The sequence below is a fragment of the Molothrus ater genome, unplaced genomic scaffold (genome assembly GCF_012460135.2).
Source record: "Molothrus ater isolate BHLD 08-10-18 breed brown headed cowbird unplaced genomic scaffold, BPBGC_Mater_1.1 matUn_MA692, whole genome shotgun sequence".
Classification (NCBI taxonomy): Eukaryota; Metazoa; Chordata; class Aves; order Passeriformes; family Icteridae; genus Molothrus; species Molothrus ater.
In genome coordinates this window covers 29,686-35,685 of record NW_023416674.1, presented here as the reverse complement: position 1 = coordinate 35,685, position 6,000 = coordinate 29,686, and the positions used below count along the sequence as shown (strand labels likewise).

At 40.0% G+C, this 6,000-nt stretch overlaps 1 long non-coding RNA gene across 1 annotated transcript; it reads right to left on the bottom strand.

The window, feature by feature from the left end:
- Positions 1-278: 278 nt before the first annotated feature.
- On the bottom strand, positions 279-5,790 carry LOC118701172 (uncharacterized). The gene is made up of 2 exons (XR_004982420.2): positions 2,675-5,790; positions 279-1,973 (listed from the first exon to the last, which is right to left on the bottom strand). It is a non-coding gene; the product is annotated as an uncharacterized LOC118701172 (long non-coding RNA).
- Between the last annotated feature and the right edge of the window lie 210 nt (positions 5,791-6,000).

The window sequence follows — 6,000 nt, the reverse complement described above, 5'->3', positions numbered from 1 at the left end:
CCCTGTCACGCCACTTCTGCCGCCACTGCGTCTGTACACGGCACCACAGCAGGCGAAAACTGCAGCGCCTTGCATATATCCTTCCGCGTCTCTCCCTCTGCCGGGCACCGAGAGATCCCTCCGCAGTGCAGCGCGTAACCGTGCACAACCGATACCTGATGTGCCTCCGTGTTTTCGCCTTCCACACTCCTAGCACCCAGTGGGACTACTTTGTGTCACGATTCGTCTGCACAGCCACATCCATGCACACAAACCGTGCGAGGAGGAGGAGGAGGAGGTTGGAATATGACAGCTGCTTTAATAAATACAGGACAGACAGAGAATTATTTTGCCCCTGCAAATGCCAGCCCTTTGATCCCAACACAAAAGAATTTCAAAAAAGAACTCTTCCCAAATAGCTCCAGAGTCCCCTCAGTGTTTGGGACAGATTTCTCGACCCAAAATTAGACAGTAAACCCTGAAAATTCGCCAGCATTAATGCCAAAATTAGAAAACTCACAAAAATCTTTTGATAATTTTCACCTAAGAGACTGGTGTGAAAAATGCCAATCACTTGCTTTTAAAATTTTTGAAAGTTTAATAGTAATAAAATGGTTATATAAATAGTAAAACAATTAGAGTAATAATAATTTGGACAATTTGAATTAGGACAATATGAGACAACAAAAACAAAGAGTTACGGACGTCCAGGTACCTTTTTCTGGGCAGCACGAGCCTGAAAAAGGACCCCCATTAACAAAGGATTAACCCTTAAAAGCAATAGCCTGTTGCAGAGTCATACACTTCATACATGGTGCATAAATTCCATTCAAACACAGGATTCTGTCTGCTCATCATCCACTTCTTCCTTCTAATCCTAACAGCGCTTTGGAGGCAGGAAGAAGTTTGTTTCTTCTGATAAGAGGGCAATAAATTCTTTTTCTCTGAAAGATCCAGGTGCCCTGTGGCCGCTATCTCACTGCAAGTCCTTTCTTTAAAAAAAGTATCTTACATAGCATCGTTTCTATTTTAACAGTTTTTGTAACCTGTAACTATATTTAACACACTACTTAAGAGAATTAATACAGCATTACTTTCTAACACAACACATATAATATTCATTTTAATATTTCCAAAAAGCCAATCATAAAATACCTGCATTTTTCACAATCCCCACTCTTATTCTTTGTAAATCATTTGGCTTGAGCAATATTTCTTATCTACTTGCATCTTCTGGACTATGCGGGCAAAATAAAACAGGGGATTACACAAGGAAGAAATATAAAAATAGTTGCAACACATAAAATGAAAGATCTTAATTTCTTCTAATACATTACCCTACCAGCTAGGTTTTAACATTGTTTTCTAATTTTTGGACCGGTACCTGGGTTATTATATGCATATATATTTTTTTCTTCTTTGATTTCTTTTGCTTTTTCTAGAATGACTTTTCTGTGCTCATCAATTTTCAACAATTTGATATATTAAACTTTCCACAAACACCCCCTTCTTTGGCCAATAAATAGTGTAAAGCCAACCTATTCTGATACAGTACAGTTTTTGTTTGGCTTAGCTGACTTGATATTAACTCCAATGCCTGGGCGGCTCCATTTGCTATCATTTCTATAACTGCTTGGAGTCTTGTAATATGACTCAATAGATTATTTGGGGTCAACACAGATTCAATTGCTGTGCTGGTTTTACGTTTTCGTTTATTATTTGTTTTTTTTACCAAATCTTCTTGAACCATATCTTCAAGATTAAATTTAAAACAAATCCATCTCTCTCCTTTTAAACATTCAATTCCAAATCTATTACCACATTTTCCTAAGTTTCTTGTAATCCAATAATTTACTCCATTTTGCCTACAGGTTCTTAATTTGGATGGGTTATAACAGTGGCTGTTGACGTAGGTGTGTGTAATTAAAGAGGAACTTTGGTTTCTTTCCACGTGATGCTTTCTGCAGCATTTGTGACACAATCTTGCTGGTATCCTGAAAGGGAAAAGAGAACAAAGTAGTGCCAGAAACAGGAATAACAGAGCTCCAGTATGCCTTATACTCCCACCTCCCAGGCCTGTGAGGTTGCAACCCACAGCAGGTGTATTTGATCTTCTCGGTGGCAAAATACAGAGGCCAATCTGGTCTTGCCCTTTATTTCCTTCTCACTTTCTCTTAAATAATTTCCAGGCAAATTGGTTTGAACACCCTTTAACTGTGGTCTCTTACCGTTCTTCAGGTATCTCTCATTCACCAGGCACTAATAATTCCCATCCACAAAGCTAAGTTATTACTTTAACACTTTTTGCAATAAGAGCATAAATGTTGTGAACTTCAATACTAATTATTCTCACAATTCAAGCATTTACTTATAACCCAGCTAGCATGTCCAGTATTGGAATGAATCAAATAAAGTTTACTGATGGAAATGGTAATTCCCCTTCTCCCCTGTACAATTCTCAGGCTAAGGTCAGAACACAAAAACAGGCTTGATCCTTCTATCTGGAGTATTCCTCCCCTAAGGAGATGTTCTATTCAGGCATGACCAGAATAAAACCAGGCAGGGCTTGAAACCAGTGGTATAAGCATCATCTTAACTCTTAATTCAGTGTTGTTCTTTGTACATTTTTTGGATCATTTGGCTTTTGCCAAACTATTACCACTCAGTCCCCATTGGAAAGTCAGTTCGGTATCACCTGGTTTAAATGCAACAGTCCATTCCTCAGGTTCCTTCACAAGTCCTTTGATTCTGCTGGCATGAATTCACCCTCTTTCTGTGATTCTGATTGTTGCTTCAGTAGTACCTGGAAAGGACTTCTTAATAGCATAGTAATAAAAGAAAGATAATACTGCATTAACTTTTACAATTCACTTTTCTTCCAAACTTTCTGGGTTTAGCTAAAAGCTTTTTCCACAGCAGCCTCTTCTTCTTCTATCCAGCTGTGCTAATAGCTGCAGACGCAAATTCTTCTTTCTGTGAGTTACAGTTAGTTAAATAAGAAAAGCTAGACCAATTTTAACATGAGATGTATCACATCTATTGCTTTTTACTTTTTGGGCAGCATTTAATTGTTTTAGCCTTACAAACCCATTCTTCAGAAAAAAAAAACAAAAACCAAAAAACTTCTTTTTAACAGCAAACAAAACACACAAAAGAAAAAACCAAAAACCTTCTTACTTAAGAAAAACAAACCACTTTGTGAGGTTTGGAGAGTCAGCAATCTCTGCTTTGATTTTATCTTTTAATGCTAGCCCCCCTCCTGCTCTTTTCACGGCCTTGCTGTCAATGCCATGCTGCCACTTGGCTGCAGGGCCGGAGCAGGGGAGAGCAGCCACAGGCATGGGGACCCTGGGGGCAGCCTTGGGTCCCTTTTGCCCTCTCTTTCTCTTTCCTTCTCTCTCTCGGCCCACTTACCGGGGCCGACACTGCCATCCTCGACTCGGGACCCCAGCAGCCTGGGAGCCCCCCCGGCAGTTCCGCCACGGAGCCAGCCCGCTCCTGGCCGGCAAACCCGTGTGTCCCCTGCTGCCAGCACCGCCGCCGGGTCACCTCCATGGATCGGTGCCTGCCGCAGCCTTCGAGACCCCGCCGCTCGTAGGGAGCGGGCAGACACCTCCCAACCTTGACAACCCCAAACCTGGCGTCCCCAGGTGCTCCTGACATTCTTTTCCTTTCTCTAGTCAACTTCTCCTCTTTTCCCTTCAAGGAGGGCCCGTTCTGCTAAACCCTTTCTGGAGCTCAGTTCGGCATTGAATAACCTCCTAACAACCGTGTATTGAGACACTTCCCTCCCTTTCATGCAAAAAACCCGCATTCACACTTCTGCTCTCTTCTAGCACCAAGATGTCATCACTTTACATTCTAACATCTCAGAGTTTGCTAACCACCTCCCTACTTCAACTTCTCTCTTTCTTCTCTTCTTACCTGTTGTTTTTGATTCAACACACCTCACATGGTATGAACTGAACCTAACTAAATTACTTCCAAAAGTAGGCTTACAACTTTCTTTTACTAGGATTGCAGTAGCTGTTAAATACCTACTGGCTAGCTGTGGCTTACTGAGTCTAACATCTTTGATATATAAGCTACTAGATATTTTTTTACTCTTCCTTACTCTTGAATTAAAATTTTATGAGCTACTCCATTTTCTGTATTTATGTATAAATGATAAAGGATTTTTCTATCAAAGGTAAGCTTAACACTGGTACTTAGGCTAGTTTTAACTTAATTCTTTTAATTTAACAATATCTTCTTTGGTCTGTTTTATATCATCTCCTGTCAGTTTTTTTCATACACGAATTTTGCTACTTGTGCGTACCCCTCAATCTGTAATATTTCAATAATCTAGGTAATTTTCTGATCTCTGTCTTTGAAGAGGGAGGGAGAATGAATAAAATTCTTGCAATTTTCTCATGGTTGGTTTTCTAGCTACTTTTATTTATTAAGTGTCTAAGATATTTTACCACTGGGTAGTGAGTCTGAGTTCTTTTATTAACCTCCCTTAAATCTTGTACTAGTCTATAACTCCCATCAGACTTTACTGGGAGAATACGGATATTATGAGGAGACATACAAGGTTCTAATGCCCCATTCTTTATTAGTCCTTCTATTACTGGCTTCAAACCTTCCCGTCCTTCTAAAGATACAGGATACTGACGTACACGTACGGGACAATCTTCTCTCTCAATTGTAACCCTTATGGGGTTGATATTTAATCTTCCCCTATTTCCTTCCCCACTTCAAACTTTTTTGTTGTTTTTTTTTTTTCTTCATCCTCTCTTAAATAATTTTAAAACTCTAGCTGTCATTTTCCCATTTTCTGATAAAACTCCTATTCTTAATTGCACTTGTAAGACTCTTCCCAATAAATTGCTACCTGCCCCTGGGACCAATAAGACATCTCCCATCCAAACTTTAGTTTCTTCCCTCAATTACTACATCTTTAATGAGCAGAAATGTAAAACTTTCCCTCTTTGCCCCTGTTACTTTCACTATATGTCTGCTCACACTATAACTTTTTGGAATATTTAACAGGCAGGTTCTCTCTGCCCCTGTGTCTATTACAAATTCCAATTCTTCTTCTTGGGGACCCACTTTTAAAGTTATCACAGGCTCCAGATGGTATTTGTCCCCCCCAGAAAATTAGAGCTTATGACCTCCCTATTCCTCCTCTGTGCCCATCTCTTTAAAGATTTTCAGATCTTCTGCTTACTTAGGACCATTTTCCTATTTAAGTTTGTTTATCTATTTAGTTGCAGTTTCTTCTTTCCCTTCGAAAAGCTGTCCCTTAAAAACCTTTTTTTTTTTTTTTGCATTTCACCTTTGATATGCTGTTGCATTTATTCCTTTGATTATGTAATTACAATAATTATTCATGTGTTTACTCCCCTCCTCATTATTTTTACCCCACTCAGGAGGTACAGTTGGCATTTTTTCTTCTCTGGGGGTCTCCGTAGATTATCTTTTTTTCTAAGCTTTTATTTCAGCTGCTGTGATTAATTGCCTTTTTTCCTGAGAAAAATATTATTTTCATTACAGACCACATATCTTCTGAAGTATAAATGTTTGGACCTAAAAATTGGTCTAATTCTTCAGCTATGCCTATGGGATCCTCCAAGTATCTCTTTTATTTATTTCTTAAAATTTCAGACCTCAGACGAAGTCAAAGGAGCATTTCCAAACCCTGGTCCGCCCCCTCCTATGGGAGCCTCTTTTAATGGAAATAGACTAATCCCTTTATCCCATTCTTTTTGGATTTTTATCTTCTATAGCTTTTCTCCCGTATTTTTAGGAAGAATCAGGAGAGGGCTTTCTTTTACCTGAACTTTTAGTGTTTTGATAAGGTGATTCCTTTAGAGAGTTCCGCTGAGCAGCCGGTAGCTGTGGTTACCAAGGGAACGGAGCTCAGGGCAGCTGGGGAACTCGGCACAGCTCAGGGTCTCGGTCCTCCAAAGGCGGGGTCTGCAGCCGGGATTGTCCGAGGGCATCGGCACAGCTCAGGGTCTCGGTCCTCCAAAGGCG